Raw genomic sequence first — 19324 nt, 5'->3', positions numbered from 1 at the left:
AATGATGATCCTATATGCAAGGCAGCAAAAGAGACAGATGTAAAGAACAGACTTTTGGACTCTGTGGGAGAAGGCGAGGGTGGGATGATTCTAGAGAGTAGCTTGAAACATGTATTACCATATGTAAAATAGATGACCAGTGCAAGCATGAAGCAGGGCACTCAAAGCTGGTGCTCTGGGACAACCCAGAGGGATGGGGTGGGGAGGGAGATGGGAGGGGCGTTCAGGATGGGGGGACACATATGCACCCATGGTTGATTCATGTTGGTCGATGATGGTAAAAACCATCACAATATTGTAAAGTAATTATCCTCCAATTAAAATAAATTAATTAAGAAAAAGAATCTCAGACTGAACTTGTTTTTTTTTTTTTTTTTTTTTAAATCCTCTCAGGGCTAGGAAAGTCACACCAAAGGCTTATCACAGATTTTGCTTGACAGATCTAGGTGAATTCCTCCCTTCTCAAGGTCTCCAAAGTTTCTTGAGCTTTCTGTACCTGTTAGTGAGATAGCCTTCCTAAGTTATCTGATAAAGGTACAGGAAACCTAAGAGTTTCCAATCTCTGGAGGGATCAGATAGAGAGAAAATATAGTGTTTCAATTTTGCTTACAAAAATATCATTTTACCAAATTGCTGTAAGTCATAATCAGTTTGAGGGGAAGGTTTCCTTATACCTGGAAAACACAGATTCAAATCAGTAACTTTTCAGGTAGAAGCCATAAAAGTTATAAGCATATTCACCAGTTCATTCAGTCCTTTTGTTAATCTTTGTGAAGCCATCAGGTTTCCCTTGAGAATCCTTTAATGCCTTACCCAGTTCAGAAACTTGAATTTATCCAAAAGTCCTTTCTGTAAATCTTCTTGAAAAGGAAGCAGTATTTTGAAAGTTGGTTAGTGCTGTGACAAAACTTTAAGATATAACTAGAATTATGACTGATAATATTTTACCAGGACATATCAGAATTTTAGGAACTCCATATAATTTCTAGGATATCAGTAACATTTACTGTCTAATATAACCTGAGATTTACTACTCATTTGACAATACTTCCCATGTAATTCAACATACCAAATGAACCTAATTGGTTTAATCTCTCTGGGATGTTTCAGGGGCCCTCTGAAACATCCCAAAGTTAGCTAGAATTCAAAAGTGCTTCATTAGAATTTGATTTAGGAAGTTTTGTCAATAAATATCCAAAGCGTTTAGAACACTCAGTCAGATAGGATCATAGGTCATTCTGAAACAATAGCTATTCACTTAGCCAACGTAACAATAAAGGATTGCAAAAGTAAATACAGAACAGATCATTTAAGAGGAAAAGAAATGTAAATCTATTATCAAAGGCAGTTCACCATCTGAAGAAAGTGTGTACTCTTATTAACAGGTAGAAAACCCAAATTCAAGTTTTTATACCAGCTTACTTTTAAATTCATTTAAAAGCAAACTTAATTACATTTATTTTTTCAGAGTTTTAAATTTTCGTTTATTTTTTAAAACAACAGAGGTCAACCACAGATGTGGACCTCCAGCAATAAAAACAGGATTTCAAGTGCCAGGTACTCAGCATATTAGGTGTCCTACATAAGTCACAGGATAATAGTTCTAAATATCTATAATGTGATCCAAAACCCTAAAAACAGCTGGCACAAAACCATTATGAATAACTTCCTCTCTGGATATAAATTTTAAAAAATATTATTACAGTATCATAGCCCCAACTAACAACAACTGGGGTATATATTACCGTGTCTTGTGAAATTAGGTGTATTTATTCTCTTGATCAGTAGCAAATGCTATTAAACTTAATACTGACCATGCACGGAACTCTTTTCTCAGGGTCCACTTTCCACAAAAATTATTACTTTCTGTACCCATTACTCCATTAGTTTGCTTTCCCCTCCTGAAACAGCCAAGTGTAAGTCACACCTACTTCCTTTTCCCTTCATAAATGCAATTCCATTCCTCATGCCATACTGAAAAGACACATCCTACTTTCCTTAAGCAACCATGAATTGTCATTTATATTAGCATTCTGTAGATTGGTGAACATAAATACCAGTGATAATTTCTTTTTTAAAACATTTATTTAATTGGAGGATAATTGCTTTACAATATTGTAAAGCATAGGTTTTTGTCATACATCAATATGGTTGATGTTGGTACCAACTTTCTAGATTCTGTATATATGCATTAACATATGGTATCTGTCTTTCTCTTACTTCACTCTATAACAGGCTCTAGGTTCATCCACCTCATTAGAGCTGACTCAAATGCATTCCCTTTTATAGCTGAGTAATATTCCATTGTGTATAGGTATAAAAACTTTCTTATCTATTCATTGCCTGATGGACATCTAGGTTGCTTCCATGTCCTAGCTATTGATAGAGCTGCAATAAACTTTGGGGTGCATGTGTCTTTTTCAGTTGTGGTTTCCTCAGGTTATATGCCCAGTAGTGGGATTTCTGGGTCATAAGATTTTTTTTCTTCCTAGTGTTTTAAGGAATCTCCATACTGTTCTCCATAGTGGCTATATCAATTTGCATTCTCACCAACAGTGCTAAAGGGTTCCCTTTTCTCCACACCCTCTCCAGAATTTATTGTTTGTAGACTTTTTGATGATGACCATTCTTACCAGTGTGAGATGATACCTCATTGTGGTTTTGATTTCCATTTCTCTAATAAGTAATTTTGAGCATCTTTTCATGTGATTATTAGCCATCTGGATGTCGTCTTTAGTGAAATGTCTGTTTAGGTCTTCTGGCCCCTTTTTGATTGGGTTCTTTGCTGCTGCTGCTGCTAAGTTGCTTCAGTCATGTCCAACTCTGCGACCCCGTAGACGGCAGCCCACCAGGCTCCGCCGTCCTTGGGATTCTCCAGGCAAGAACACTGGAGTGGGTTGCCATTTCCTTCTCCAGTGCATGAAAGTGAAAAGTGAAAGTGAAGTCGCTCAGTCGTGTCCGACTCTTAGCGACCCCATGGACTGCAGCCCACCAGGTTCCTCTGTCCATGGGATTTTCCAGGCAAGAGTACTGGAGTGGGGTGCCATCGCCTTCTCCGGATTGGGTTCTTTACTTTACTGGTATTGAGCTGCATGAGCTGCTTGAATATTTTGGAGATTAATTCTCAGTTGTGCTCTGGAGAGGGAGGGACACTGCAGACACCACTGGCGTATGTGTGGAGCACTCGCAGTGACTGAAGCACATGGGCGTTGCCACAGCCCAAGGTGAGCATGCACCTCCCAGTGAAAAGCCACTTGGGCTCCCGGGTGAGCTGCAAGGGCATAGTCCCAGGTGGACCATGTGTCTCCTCAGAGGAGCTGATCTTAGGTTGTGACACTCCTGACTCCTGGTAGATCTGAGCTGTCCAAGATCCCGGGAAGACATGGGTAGCAACTAGCGATCTGCTTACAGCTTGGTGGCAGATGCCATCTCTGGGGCTGAGATTGCAGCCACCCCTTGCCTTCTGCCTCTGGCTGTTGTGCGCCTGCCTCTCTGCCTCTGAGGCCGTAAATGGCAGCCAGCTTTCCCCACTTCAGTATTCACTAGGGTGCGATCCTTTGTTCTGTGAGCGTGCCAGGAGTCAGAGTGTGGTGTTAGAGCCTTCCTTTGGTAATGGTCCTTTGTTTCTCTGGTGATCCCACGGTTTTCCCCTTTCTGTCTGTGGTATGTCACATTAGCCCCCTCTGACTGTTCTCATGGCATTCAACCCTGGTCCTTTCCCTGAGGACCGACAATGCAGCCCACGCCTCCATACGCAGACCCCACTTGATATGGGTGGACATGAGTGTGTGAGTCACTTCTCAACTGTTAATTGCCATTTGGCACAATTTCTGTGGTGAAGTTTCTCAGTTATGCTTCTCTCTGTGGTTCCTAAGTTCCCCACTGACCCTGCCTGTGAAAGGGTTTCCTATTGTTTGGAAACTTCTCCTTCATGACTCCCTCCCCAGGATGGACCTCTGTCCTGAAATCCTTTGTCTCCCTTTCTGTCTTCATCCTTTGCCCTACCTCATTCTGAGGAGATTGGTTTGCCTTTCTGGGATCCTCTGCCAGCATTTAGAAGTTGTCCTGTGGGAGTTGCTGCACTTGCAATGATCTTTTGATGTGTTTGTGGGGGAAAAAGTGTTCTCCCTGACCTATTCCTCTGCCATCTTGGGACTGCCCTGCCAGTGATAATTTCTAAAAACAACAACAACAACAACAACAAAAAACTCATTTGCTTTCTTATAGGAAACGTCTCAGGATGGCACCAAACATTATTCATTAATAGTCCAAAATCTCTTTAGTTTCTCTGTAAGAGGAAATTCGTTTTCAGTAGTCACTGTTTCAGAATCTTATTTTGTTTGGAAATAACCTAGCTATTCAATAAACTTTCATCACTTAGTTTAGCACACCACTAGAAATTGAGGCTACCAAAATCTGGACAGAGTATTTTAGACAAACATTCCTAAAGTGTAATTATTCTTAATAGAGTTTATCTCAAAGCTCTTATATCATTTACATTTTCTTTCCTTAAAAGTTTCTTCACTTGAGTTACTTTCCTTGCTGATATATTTGTATATTAAACCTAGGCACAATGAAAATACTGTGCTTAAAAATGTTAATAATTCTTAGACCTGTCTATATTAGTTAGATCAGCAAATAAACATTAATAAGTTATTCATTTAATACTGAATATTTCCCAGTTCACGTGAATCTAAAACTCATTTACGTTGTTTTCTCTTGTATTTAGAATTGTTTGGTTTGTAACTGCTTACTTTTCTTTAGGCCAATAAGATTATTAGAACTCATTTACAAATTAACCTCAGCAATATTATCCAAAGACAAAAACACATACTGAGACATACACATATCCTGGCAGGCACACTGCAAGATCGAGCTTCATCTTGTAAACTTAGTCATAAATCACGTATCACAATATAAAACCCACTAATTGTAAATAATGAGACAGTTGGATGGCATCACTGACTTGACGGACATGCATTTGAGCAAGCTCTGGGAGTTGGTGATGGACGGGGAAGCCTGGCATACTGTAGTCCATGGGGTCGCAACGAGTTGGGCATGACTGAGCAACTGAACTGAATTGTAAATAACAGCTGGAATAGGAAAATTTTAAAAAGGCTTTGTTCCCTTTTTTTCCTTCAGTCTAAGGAATTCAGAGATGGTCTAAATAAGTTAAGTGATTCAGAGAGCTCTGGTCCTCAAGGTATAATAGGAGTTATTCTCTTAGGGCAGAAGTTTTAAAGAGATAATTTTTCTTTCAAGCTTTCTCTGGAGTCTAAAGAATATTGTGACCACACTGTCAAAAATCATCTTTATTTTTCTGTAGTCATAGTTTCATAACCAAAATTTAGGCCAGATAGTGCTCAAATTGTCCTTGAGAGTAAGGGTCTACCCTGGTCCCAGCAGGGATTGCCCCTATGGGCAAGTGGAAGTCTTAGTTTGAGCAGCCCTAGACTGTTGATTATAGGAGAACCTGGACATAAGGGAACTTTAGTCCATTTTCCCATCCTGTGGCAATAAAGGTCTGATAATTTTAGGCGATTTTTCTTTGTCATGCGATCATAGCTATAGGTTGACCAGTCATTTAAAATTTTTCCCAAAGAGGTCCCGGGTGTGGTGTGGAACCTTACAGGAAGTGCTTCCATTTTATCTCGAGCAATTTGTACCTGATATCTGTACACTCAAACGAAAGTAACCAAACCAAACCAGTACCTTACCACCAGAAGTCACACTCTGTCGAGACAAGCTCAACAAACAGGCGAAAGTGCAGTATGGTGAGAGAATGAGAAACGAGACACAAGAATTCAGAGAAAAGCGAGGATCAGGGGACCAACAATGCTCCAAGGTGAAGGTGCTGAAACTGAATCCAAGCCAGCTTTATTATACTTTCAGCCATGAATGAAAGAATATATGGGGAGTTAAACTATAACTCATGTGGCTTTCAGGGCCAAAGAACAAAATGATCATTAACCATTGAGCAATTAGGAAACAGTAACAAATCAGTAACTAAGACTGATATTCTTATCTATAGATTTTCCACCAGATACGTAAAACATGTGACTCTGAGACGCCAGTTGAGAAATAGTCTGGGGTAGGTTTACCGACTCCAGAATCATATCTTGTTTTCAAGATAATGAACTGTTTCCTCTGGACTTGTTCCAAGAGTCTCATGCCATATAACATCCAGTTTATCAATAATTATAAATTTCTTTTGTGGCCCTTCCCATGGCCTGCTTTTCTTTTATTCTTCCTGTCTGCTGCTGCTGCTGCTGCTAAGTCACTGCAGTCATGTCCGACTCTGTGCGACCCCATAGATGGAAGCCCACCAGGCTCCCCCGTCCCTAGGATTCTCCAGGCAAGAACACTGGAGTGGGTTGCCATTTCCTTCTCCAATGCATGAAAGTGAAAAGTGAAAGTGAAGTTGCTCAGTTGTGTCCGACTATTCGTGACCTCATGGACTGCAGCCTACCAGGCTCCTCTGTCCATGGGATTTTCCAGGCAAGAGTACTGGAGTGGGGTGCCATTGCCTTCTCCGTCCTGTCTCCTACATCACTCCAAATAAAACAAAAGACAAAGAGATGCCCCAAAGTCAAAAGCCTAACAGAAGAAACAGCAAAGTGATGCCCAGAAACCAAAAGCCAAATGACAGTTCCCCAAGAGGATGGCAAAGAGATGCCCAGAAGCCAAAAACCAAATGGCATAAATTCCCCAAATGTGAGTTCCCAGTCCCACTACACCTGTGACCTGGCAGAGTTAGTGGCCTTTTTTAGCTCCAGTGTAGTTTCAAGCAATTTCTTCTTGGTTTCCTGAAAAGAAGTTACTGTGTTGTTTCCTCTTTCAGAACCTTCTAGATAGCAAAGTAAGCAATCCATTCAGTCTGTTTGATCTTACAGCTGGCTTTTTCTAATGGTGCCTGTAAAAATAGCAATTTTGGAATATCATGCTGCTGCTGCTAAGTCGCTTCAGTTGTGTCCAACTCCATGCGACCCCATAGATGGCAGCCCACCAGGCTCCTCTGTCCCTGGGATTCTCCAGGCAAGAACACTGGAGTGGGTTGCCGTTTCCTTCTCCTTGGAATATCATAAGAATCCCAATTTGGACATTTTAGGTTGAGATTTCCTTTAGTATAATTTCCCCAATTAACTAGGTACTTGCAAGTATAAGTTTTGTATGCACATAATGCTGGGATTCCATGATAGCTCAGTTGGTAAAGAATCTGCCTTCAATGCAGGACACCCCAGTTTTATTCCTGGGTCAGGAAGATCCCCTGAAGAAGGGAAAGGCTACCCATTCCAGTATTCTGGCCTGGAGAATTCCATGAACGTAGAACCAAGTTCTAAGTCCGTGGGGTCACAAAGAGTCGGACACGACTGAGCAACTTTCACTTCATTAACCCTGGCTGGAGTGTTAGAAGCTGCTTTCTGATGCCCCTTGTTTCTGTATTTGAGAGGATCTATTTCGCATTTTAAATTGAATTTGTCATGGATAAAATTCACCTTTCACTTTTATCCTGACAAATTCTATTAATGCAGCCAAACTGAGGAAAAGCATTACATCAGTCTCTTACCTGGCATGCAAACTACTCAGCACAGACCATTCAGTCTCCTCCAACTGAGCAACCTTGGTATCTTTCAACTAGCGCCTCCCCCTCAGTACCTTTCCACTGGGTGGGTATTCCCTGGTATCTTTGAACCAGCACTCCCCCACCCCCGTGTTCTTTCATCCAGACCCTTCCCACCAAGTATCTTTCAGTTACACAGGTATTTCTCAGTATATTTCAACTGATCCCCACTCCAAGCCCCACTTTGCATGTGGACCTTGAGTAGGTATGCCCTGGTATATTTCAACTGCCCTTCCCCTGCAAGTATCTTTTGCCTGGGAGGGGATAGGTAACCTGCTCCACCACCAAGTAAAATTAAGGTTTTCAACTAATATGGGAGATCTGAGAACCAGGTGAGTCTTACCCAAATTCGTCTGCACTCCCTGGGGCATCAGATGGGTGCAAGAGGCTGCTGCTGGTACCAAAGCTCTGATTCCTCATGGAGTTCAGGTGAAAGAGGAAAGTCCACTGTGGGTCCCTTCATCAGTCGCCATAACTGTCGACAAAAAAAGATGCACAAATGAGGACAAGAGCTTGGGAGACAGCACCTCAGATAGCTCTGAGAAACTGCTCCAAAGAGGCAATGGAGGAAGGTCAATATGTAAGACTGGTGAAGAGGGAGTTTAATGCAATCAAACACTCATTTTACAAAAGGTTTTCTGCTGGTGACAAGGAGCTGATGAGTGACTGAACTGACTGACTGATCCCTTTGAATATATACTACCTCTACTTTGTGAGCCCAGTTTATTACTGGTAGTAGTTTTCTAGGAACAACATAGGCTACATTGAAGTTCACATGAATTTTTGATGGGGTAAAACTGTATTCTATCTTTTCTGATACTACTTATTGATCTAAGTATAGGAGTAGGAGAACTGAGATTGATGCTGAGTGTAGTATTTTCCAGTGTTGGGGAGGTGGAATTAGAGTGGAGGAAAAGTAAGCTAGGTTCTAAAATCATCTGGGAAAGTAGAAAAGGTTCTAAGGAAGTGGTGGAGAATAGCAGCATTTCTATAAAAATTTTTATAAAATAACACATATATATGGAATCTAGAAAGATGGTAATGACAACCCTGTATGCGAGACAGCAAAAGAGACACAGATGTATAGAACAGTCTTTTGGGCTCTGTGGGAGAGGGAGGGGGGGATGATTTGGGAGAATGGCATTAAAACATGTATAATATCATATAAGAAGCGAATCGCCAGTCCAGGTTCGATGCAGGATAGAGGATGCTTGGGGCTGGTGCACTGGGATGACCCAGAGGGATGGTATGGGGAGGGAGGTGGGAGGGGGGTTCAGGATGGGGAACACGTGTACACCCGTGGTGGATGCATGTTGATGTATGGCAAAACCAATACAATATTGTAAAGTAAAAAAAAATAATAATAAAAAAATTTAAAAAAATAAAAATACTTTTTTTTGAACTACACACACACACAAAAGATGAAGCTTAAACATGGGCTGTGAATGATAGGAGTGGAAATAAAAACATCTTAAAACCTTTCTAGGTCCAAAGGTCTTCTGCCACTTGCAGAAGTGGCACTGGGGATTGAGAAGAGGAATTCAGAGGACCCCTCATTCTGAAATAGTTGAATAAATAACATTCTCTAAACCATTGACATACTGATTTGAATTGGTAATTAATAGTAGGGGGGATAAAAGTTCATAATAGTGGTTCTAAACTTTTATTTAGAGCAATAGGTCCTTTGAGAATCTAATAAAGGCTATGAACTTCCCCTCTAGGAAAATGCAGATGCATAAAAACCTGTTTTTATTAAATTGAAGATACAGTAATACATTGATATTCAGTGTTGTGATCTTTTTTTTTTTTTAAACTTTACAATATTGTATTGGTTCTGCCATATATCGAAATGAATCCACCACAGGCATACATGTGTTCCCCATCCTGAATCCTCCTCCCTCCTCCCTCCTCATACCATCCCTCTGGGTCTTCCCAGTGCACCAGCCCCAAGCATCCAGTATTGTGCATTGAACCTGGACTGGCGACTCATTTCATACATGATATTATACATATTTCAATGCCTTTCTCCCAAATCATCCCACCCTCTCCCTCTCCCACAGAGTCCAAAAGTGTCTCTTTTGCTGTCTCATATACAGGGTTATTGTTACCATCTTTCTGAATTCCATATATATGCGTTAGTATACTACATTGGTGTTTTTCTTTCTGGCATACTTCACTCTGTATAATAGGCTCCAGTTTCATCCACCTCATTAGAACTGATTCAAATGTATTCTTTTTAATGGGTGAGTAATACTCCATTGTGTATATGTACCACAGCTTTCTTATCCATTCATCTGCTGATGGACATCTAGGTTGCTTCGATGTCCTGGCTATTATAAACAGTGCTGCGATGAACACTAGGGTACACGTGTCTCTTTCAATTCTGGTTTCCTCAGTGTGTATGCCCAGCAGTGGGATTGCTGGATCATAAGGCAGTTCTATTTCCAGTTTTTTAAGGAATCTCCACACTGTTCTCCATAGTGGCTGTACTAGTTTGCATTCCCACCAACAATGTAAGAGGGTTCCCTTTTCTCCACATCCTCTCCAGCATTTATTACTTGTAGACTTTTGGATCACAGCCATTCTGACTGGCGTGAAATGGTACCTCATAGTGGTTTTGATTTGCATTTCTCTGATAATGAGTGATGTTGAGCATCTTTTCATGTGTTTGTTAGCCATCTGTATGTCTTCTTTGGAGAAATGTCTATTTAGTTCTTTGGCCCATTTTTTGATTGGGTGATTTATTTTTCTGGAATTGAGCTGTAGGAGTTGCTTGTATATTTTTGAGATTAGGTGTTTGTCAGTTGTTTCATTTGCTATTATTTTCTCCCATTCTGAAGGCTGTCTTTTCACCTTGCTTTTAGTTTCCTTTGTTGTGCAGAAGCTTTTAACTTTAATTAGGTCCCATTTGTTTATTTTTGCTTTTATTTCCAATATTCTGGGAGGTGGATCATAGAGGATCCTCCTGTGATGTATGTCTCAGAGTGTTTTGCCTATGTTCTCCTCTAGGAGTTTTATAGTTTCTGGTCTTACGTTTAGATCTTTAATCCATTTTGAGTTTATTTTGGTGTATGGTATTAGAAAGTGTTCTAGTTTCATTCTTTTACAAGTGGTTGATCAGTTTTCCCAGCACCACTTGTTAAAGAGATTGTCTTTAATCCATTGTATATTCTTGCCTCCTTTGTCAAAGACCATTGTATATTCTTGCCTCCTTTGTCAAAGATAAGGTGTCCATATGTGCATGGATTTATCTCTGAGCTTTCTATTTTATTCCATTGATCTATATTTCTGTCTTTGTGCCAGTACCATACTGTCTTGATGACTGTGGCTTTGTAGTAGAGCCTGAAGTCAGGCAGGTTGATTCCTCCAGTTTCAGTCTTCTTTCTCAAGATAGCTTTGGCTATTCGAGGATTTTTGTATTTCCATACAAATTGTGAAATTATTTGTTCTAGCTCTGTGAAGAATGCCGTTGGTAGCTTGATAGGGATTGCATTGAATCTATAAATTGCTTTGGGTAGTATTCTCATTTTCACTATATTGATTCTTCCAATCCATGAACATGGTATATTTCTCCATCTATTAGTGTCCTCTTTGATTTCTTTCACCAGTGTTTTATAGTTTTCTATATATAGGTCTTTAGTTTCTTTAGGTAGATATATTCCTAAGTATTTTATTCTTTTCGTTGCAACAGTGAATGGAATTGTTTCCTTAATTTCTCTTTCTGTTTTCTCATTATTAGTGTATAGGAATGCAAGGGATTTCTGTGTGTTTATTTTATATCCTGGAACTTTACTATAATCATTGATTAGTTCTAGTAATTTTCTGGTGGAGTCTTTAGGGTTTTCTATGTAGAGGATCATGTCATCTGCAAACAGTGAGAGTTTTACTTCTTCTTTTCCAATTTGGATTTCTTTTATTTCTTTCTCTGCTCTGATTGCTGTGGCCAAAACTTCCAAAACTATGTTGAATAATAATGGTGAAAGTGGGCACCCTTGTCTTGTTCCTGACTTTAGAGGAAATGCTTTCAATTTTTCACCATTGAGGATAATGTTTGCTGTGGGTTTGTCATATATAGCTTTTATTATGTTGAGGTATGTTCCTTCTATTCCTGCTTTCTGGAGAGTTTTTATCATAAATGGGTGTTGAATTTTGTCAAAGGCTTTCTCTGCATCTATTGAGATAATCATATGGTTTTTATTTTTCAATTTGTTAATGTGGTGTATTACATTGATTGATTTGTGGATATTGAAGAATCCTTGCATCCCTGGGATAAAGCCCACTTGGTCATGGTGTATGATCTTTTTAATGTGTTGTTGGATTCTGATTGCTAGAATTTTGTTAAGGATTTTTGCATCTATGTCCATCAGTGATATTGGCCTGTAGTTTCCTTTTTTTGTGGCATCTTTGTCTGGTTTTGGTGTTAGGGTGATGGTGGCCTCATAAAATGAGTTTGGAAGTTTACCTTCCTCTGCAAATTTCTGGAAGAGTTTGAGCAGGACAGGTGTTAGCTCTTCTCTAAATTTTTGGTAGAATTCAGCTGTGAAGCCGTCTGGACCTGGGCTTTTGTTTGCTGGAAGATTTTTGATTACAGTTTCAATTTCCATGCTTGTGATAGGTCTGTTAAGATTTTCTATTTCTTCCTGGTCCAGTTTTGGAAAGTTGTACCTTTGTAAAAATTTGTCCATTTCTTCCACATTGTCCATTTTATTGGCATATAATTGCTGTTAGTAGTCTTTCATGATCCTTTGTATTTCTGTGTTGTCTGTTGTGATCTCTCCAGTTTCATTTCTAATTTCATTGATTTGATTTTTCTCCCTTTGTTTCTTGATGAGTCTGGCTAATGGTTTGTCAATTTTATTTATCCTTTCAAAGAACCAGCTTTTGGCTTTGTTGATTTTTGCTATGGTCTCTTTTGTTTCTTTTGCTTTTATTTCTGCCCTAAGTTTTAAGATTTCTTTCCTTCTACTAACCCTGGGGTTCTTCATTTCTTCCTTTTCTAGTTGCTTTAGGTGTAGACTTAGGTTATTTATTTGACTTTTTTCTTGTTTCTTGAGGTATGCCTGTATTGCTATGAACTTTCTCCTGAGGACTGCTTTTACAGTAGCCCACAGGTTTTGGGTTGTTGTGTTTTCATTTTCAATCGTTTCTATGCAAATTTTGATTTCTTTTTTGATATCTTCTGTGATTTGTTGGTTATTCAGCAGCGTGTTGTTCAGCCTCCATATGTTGGAATTTTTAATAGTTTTTCTCCTGTAATTGAGATCTAATCTTACTGCATTGTGGTCAGAAAAGATGCTTAGAATGATTTCAATTTTTTTGAATTTACCAAGGCTAGCTTTATGGCCCAGGATGTATCTATCCTGGAGAAGGTTCCATGTGCGCTTGAGAAAAAGGTGAAAGTCATTGTTTTGGGATAAAATGTCCTATAGATATCAATTAGGTCTAACTGGTCTATTGTATCGTTTAAAGTTTGTGTTTCCTTGTTAATTTTCTGTTTAGTTGATCTATCCATAGTTGTGAGTGGGGTATTAAAGTCTCCCACTATTATTGTGTTATTGTTAATTTCTCCTTTCATACTTGTTAGCATTTGTCTTATGTACTGTGGTGCTCCCGTGTTGGGTGCATATATATTTATAATTGTTATATCTTCTTCTTGGATTGATCCTTTGATCATTATGTAGTGACCTTCTTTGTCTCTTTTCACAGCCTTTGTTTTAAAGTCTATTTTATCTGATATGAGTATTGCTGCTCCTGCTTTCTTTTGATCTCTATTTGAATGGAATATCTTTTTCCAGCCCTTCACTTTCAGTCTGTATGTGTCCCCTGTTTTGAGGTGGGTCTCTTGTAGACAGCATATGTAGGGGTCTTGTTTTTGTATCCATTCAGCCAGTCTTTGTCTTTTGGTTGGAGCATTCAACCCATATACGTTTAAGGTAATTATTGTTAAGTATGATCCCGTTGCTATTTATTGTTTTGGGTTTGAATTTATACACCGTTTTTGTGTTTCCTGTCTAGAGAATATCCTTTAGTATTTGTTGGAGAGCTGGTTTGGTGCTGCTGAATTCTCTCAACTTTTCCTTGTCTGTAAAGCTTTTGATTTCTCCTTCATATTTGAATGAGATCCTTGCTGGGTACAATAATATGGGCTGTAGGTTATTTTCTTTCATCACTTTAAGTATGTCTTGCCATTCCCTCCTGGCTTCAAGAGTTTCTATTGAAAGATCAGCTGTTATCCTTTTGGGAATTCCCTTGTGTGTTATTCGTTGTTTTTCCCTTGCTGCTTTTAATATTTGTTCTTTGTGTTTGATCTTTGTTAATTTGATTAATATGTGTCTTGGGGTGTTTCGCCTTGGGTTTATCCTGTTTGGGACTCTCTGGGTTTCTTGGACTTGAGTGATTATTTCCTTCCCCATTTTAGAGAAGTTTTCAACTATTATCTCCTCAAGTATTTTCTCATGGTCTTTCTTTTTGTCTTCTTCTTCTGGGACCCCTATGATTCGAATGTTGTAGCATTTAATATTGTCCTGGAGGTCTCTGAGATTGTCCTCATTTCTTTTAATTCGTTTTTCTTTTTTCCTCTCTGATTCACTTATTTCTACCATTCTATCTTCTAATTCACTAATCCTATCTTCTGCCTCTGTTATTCTACTATTTGTTGCCTCCAGATTGTTTTTGATTTCATTTATTGCATTATTCATTGTATATTGACTCTTTTTTATTTCTTCTAGGTCCTTGTTAAACCTTTCTTGCATCTTCTCAATCCTTGTCTCCAGGCTATTTATCTGTGATTCCATTTTGATTTCAAGATTTTGGATCAATTTCACCATCATTATTCGGAATTCTTTATCAGGTAGATTCCCTATCTCTTCCTCTTTTGTTTGGTTTGGTGGACATTTATCCTGTTCCTTTATCTGCTGGGTATTCCTCTGTCTCTTCATCTTGTTTAAACTGCTGAGTTTGGGGTGTCCTTTCTGTATTCTGGCAGTTTGTGGAGTTCTCTTTATTGTGGCATTTCCTCGCTGTGTGTGGGTTTGTACAGGTGGCTTGTCAACGTTTCTTGGTTAGGGAAGCCTGTGTCGGTGTTCTGGTGGGTGGAGCTGTATTTCTTCTCTCTGGAGTGCAGTGAAGTGTCCAGTAATGAGTTATGTGATGTCTATAGTTTTGGGGTAACTTTAGGTAGCCTGTATCTTGGAGCTCAGGGCTGTGTTCCTGTGTTGCTGGAGAATTTGCTTGGTATGTCTTGCCCTGGAACTTGTTGGCCCTTGTGTGGTGCTTGGTTTCAGTGTAGGTATGGAGGTGTTTGATGAGCTTCTGTCAATTAATGTTCCTCTGGAGTCAGAAGTTCCCTGGAGTTAGGGTTTGGACTTAAGCCTCCTGCTTCCAGTTATCGGTCTTATTTTTACAGTAGTTTCAAAACTTCTCCTATACAGCACCGTTGATAAAACATCTACATTAAAGATGAAAAGTTTCTCCACCGTGAGGGTCACCCAGAGAGGTTCACAGCATTACATGGAGAAGAGAAGAGGGAGGAGGGAGTTAGAGGTGACCCGAATGAGATGAGGTGGAATCAATAGAGGAGAGAGTGGGCTAGCCAGTAATCACTTCCTTATGTGCACTCCACAGTTGGACTGCTCAGAGATGTTCACGGAGTTATACAGAGAAAAGAAGGAGGAAGGAGACAGAGGTGGCCAGGAGGATAAAAGGGGGAATGAAAAGGAGGGAGACAGATCCAGCCAGTAATCAATTCCTTAAGTGTTCTCCACCGTCTGGAACACACAGAAATTCACAGAGTTGGGTAGAGTAGAGAGGGGTTATGGGAGGAGACACAGGTGACCTGGTGGAGAAAAAAGAGAGTCCAGAGTGGGAGAGAGCAGTCAAGCCAGTAATCTCGCTCCCTAGTGAAAAATGGGCACTGAAGATTGGGTTATTAAAGGTACAAAATTGGTAACAAATACTTAAAAGCAAAAATTAAAAATCTAGAGTAGATTTTGGAATTTCAAAAATACAATGTTAAAGAAAAGAATAAGGAAAAGAGAGAAAAAAAACAAAGTCGCAAAAATTGTAAAGAAAATATAGGTACAAAATTGATAACAAATACCAAAAAGCAAAAGTTAAAAATATAGAGTCTGGAATGTCAAAAATACAATGTTAAAAAATAGAAGAAAAAGAAAGAGAGAAAAAAACAAACAAACAGAAACCAACCAAGTCACAAAAATTATAAAGAAAATATAGGTACAAAATTGATAACAAATACTAAAAAGCATAAATTAAAAATCTAGAGTAGTGTTTGGAATTTCAGATATACAATGTTATATAAAAGAAGAAGAGAAATAGAGAGAGAAAAAAGTCACAAAAATTATTAAAAAAAAAATAGGTACAAAACTGATAATCAACACCAAAAAGGTAAAATTAAAAATCTAGAGTAGAGTTTGGAATTTCAAAAATACAGTGTTAAATAAAAAAAGAAAATAAAAACAAGGTCACAAAAATTATAAAAAATATACATATGAAGTTTGCTTTTTAAAAAAAAATAGGGTCTTTTTTTTTTTGCAAAGTAATAGGTTATAAAAGTGACAAAGGAATAATAGAGGACTTAAAATTTTTTTAAAAATTAAAAAAAAAGACAGATCGTAAAATAGTAAAAATATATCTAGGAATTTGTCTGATTTTGTTGTGGGCATTGTGGGGTCAGTTCATTTTCGGCTAGTTCCTTTGTCCAACTTATATTTCTCAAGATCTATAGGCCCCCTTCCTATGTATTCAGTACTAACCACAGGGTTTTAATCTATTGCCTGTAGCTTCCAAGGTGGTTCCCTCTGTTACAGCTTCTTCTGTTTGCTGGTCTCTTCAGTGTCTGGTTTTCGCCCTGACACAAAGGGGACAGTGGTGGACACTTTTTTTTTTTTTTTTTTTTTAGGCTCACTTGTTCAGTCGCGCTGTGGGGAGGGAGGGACGCTGCAAACAAATAACACTGGCGTGTGCTCGCAGTACCTCAGCCACACTGGGCCTGCCCCTGCTCATGGCCCGTGTAGCCTCCCTGCCCACACTGCTTAGGTTCTAGGTTGTTCCACCGGGAACCATCTGCAGCCGGCCCAAGGCTGCTTGCACCTCCCAGGTCTAAGCTGCTCAGGTTCAGGCACTCGGGTAGTCCTCAGAGGTTCAGACTCGGTTGGGCCTGCGTTTTGTGCCCTTCCCTGGTCCGAGCAGCTCAGGTGATGAGGTGTTTGGCGAGCACAACTGCTGCGACTTATCTCCTGCCTGCCGCTTGGTTAACTAGGTGTACAACCAGCGCACCTTCTCAGGCAGATGTTGACCTTCCAGACCCCCAAGAAGTTTTAGTTAGCAAAGAAGCCTGCTTTCAGTTTTGTAGATAACGTCTCTGGGGCTGCGATTGCCCTCTTCCGGCTCTGGCTGCCTGTCACCAGAGGGGGACGGTCTGCAGCCGGCTATCTCTGTACAGTCCTTTGTTCCGTGCGCAGGCCTGGCAGTATCTTAGGTTAGGGCTGGCTTTTCGCGTGGTAGATATCCCACAGTCTGGTTTGCTAGCCCAAATTATTTTGCTCAGATAGCGCTCAGGGTATTCAGGTCAGATCCTTACTCTAAGCGATGCAGCCCATGTCGTGCCTCCCTGCCCAGCCCCCCCTTGCTAGTGGCGTGTGCAGGCGTCTGCGCTGCTTCTCCACTGGGGGAGTTACCATAGGGCTCGTAATCTGCGGGTTTTAATTGTTTGTTTATTTTTCCTCCCTGTTATGTTGCCCTCTGTGCTTCCAAGGCTCAGCACAGATTCGGCACTGAGAAGGTTTCCTGGTGTTTGGAAACTTCTCTCTTTTTAAGACTCCCTTCCCGGGATGGAGCTCCGTCCCTCCCTCTTTTGTCTCTTTTTTTGTCTTTTATATTTTTTCCTACCTCCTTTTGAAGACAATGGGTTGCTTTTCTGGGTGCCTGATGTCCTCTGCCAGCATTCAGAAGTTGTTTTGTGGAATTTACTCGGCGTTTAAATGTTCTTTTGATGAATTTGTGGGGGAGAAAGTATTCTCCCCGTCCTACTCCTCCGCCATCTTAGCTCCTCCCCCTGCAGTGTTGTGACCTTAAAGTTGTTGGTTTTTCAGAGGAGTGTGGAGTGTGTTCTTGCCGTGTTATGAAATAGACTATATAATAGAGGCAAAGTTGCCTGTTCTGTATGTGATTCTTATAATTTTCCTTTTTTATTTTATTTATACATTTCTCTTTTTAACTGTATAAAATCACATCTAATAGAAACATGAGAAAAATACCCACAATCTCACTTATCTTCCATTTTCCCCTTGAATTCCAGTTCTTACATGTATATAATTTATATATTGCTGAGACAACAAATTTTAGATCCTGTTTCTGTTTACTTATAGGCATTATTTTCCTTAGTACTCAGTCTTTACCAAAATTAGGTCTTTTAATCATTTTTTTTCCTCCTTCTTTTTCTAAAATCTCCCTAAATTCTTCTTTTCTTCTCTCCACACCATTGTAAGTTTGTCACTAGTGAGCAAATAAACTTTTCAAATATTTTATTATATCCTTTGATCTTCACAGTAGCCCTGTGAGGTAGGTGAATACCTCATTGTAGTAGCAATGGCCTATTCTCCTTTTCAGTCTCTCAACTTCTGCCCTAGTTTTAGGTCTATGTAAGTTTATGCACAGCTTTCCTCACTACCTTTAGGCATTCATCCTTTCATCCCATCCCACACAAAAAACATCCAGATTATTCTTTCTGAAACATGACTCTGTTAAGTATCACGTCCCTGCTTGTGGACTTCAGTGGACTCTACACCTTAGCCTGCTCTTCAAGGCCCTAAAGAATTTTCACCTATCTTGCTGGCCATATTATTAACTATTTCCCTATAAATACCCTGCCCCTCCAACCATCCTGGATTGTTCACTGTTCTTTGAACCTTGTGCTTTTTTGTTTTTGTTCCTTCATTTATATCATACCCTCTGTCTGAAATGTCCTCTCTCTAACTCCTTTCTTTTGTTCAAATCTTAGCTCAAGGACCAATTTATGCCAATAGAACCATTCCTTATAAGCTTGTAAGACATTGATTTTTTCCTTCTCTGAATTCCTATAACACCTTTTTCTACTAATACAGTTATCATGTGTGTCTTGTGGAGAAGATAAGATTTTATGAACCTAAAAGACAGGTACACTCCAATCACCTTGTTTTATCTTCCTCACAACAGGGCATAGTGTCTCACATGTAGCAAGCACTCAGAGAATACTAATGAAATGAGTGATTAAACCCTATAACCAAATCAAAACAAAGTCTAACATGGAATAAATAATGTTTGCTTTAGTACCATACATTGGAACAGAAGGCTCATTTCTATGTAAAGGGTGTATTTCAGCACCATGCATCAGAATAGAAGGCTCATTTCTACATAAAGTGTATATTTCAGCAAAATCATAATCAAATTGTGGAATTATTAAACTTTAGGGCAACCTATTAAGTTTGTCCATTGCATTTCTGTCACTAGGTGGTACTGTGGTACGGTAGCATCACTGAATGTTAGTGTTTGCTTGATAACCAAAGCTTATATGCTTTCAAAATTTTTGAGTTACTTTATTAGTAGGCATCTTTTGCTTAAAAAATGACTTACAAGATGGAGTTCTTTGAGGGATAAGATATATAAAATTTTACTGCTTGTAGCAATTTTAACTGCAGGCTATTTATT

The 19324-nt window shown here is 39.4% G+C and overlaps 1 protein-coding gene and 1 long non-coding RNA gene across 3 annotated transcripts in view; one reads left to right on the top strand and one right to left on the bottom strand.

Annotated features, from left to right (window-relative positions):
- The window catches only part of ABCB7 (ATP binding cassette subfamily B member 7), a 161533-nt gene that overhangs the window by 15398 nt on the left and 126811 nt on the right, over nucleotides 1-19324 (top strand). The window lies entirely within an intron of this gene.
- On the bottom strand, nucleotides 362-17569 carry LOC113886795. The gene is made up of 3 exons (XR_003509562.1): nucleotides 17528-17569; nucleotides 7965-8096; nucleotides 362-496 (listed from the first exon to the last, which is right to left on the bottom strand). It is a non-coding gene; the product is annotated as an uncharacterized LOC113886795 (long non-coding RNA).

This window comes from Bos indicus x Bos taurus, chromosome X (assembly GCF_003369695.1).
Source record: "Bos indicus x Bos taurus breed Angus x Brahman F1 hybrid chromosome X, Bos_hybrid_MaternalHap_v2.0, whole genome shotgun sequence".
Lineage (NCBI taxonomy): Eukaryota > Metazoa > Chordata > Mammalia > Artiodactyla > Bovidae > Bos > Bos indicus x Bos taurus.
This window is presented reverse-complemented; position numbering and strand designations above follow the sequence as displayed.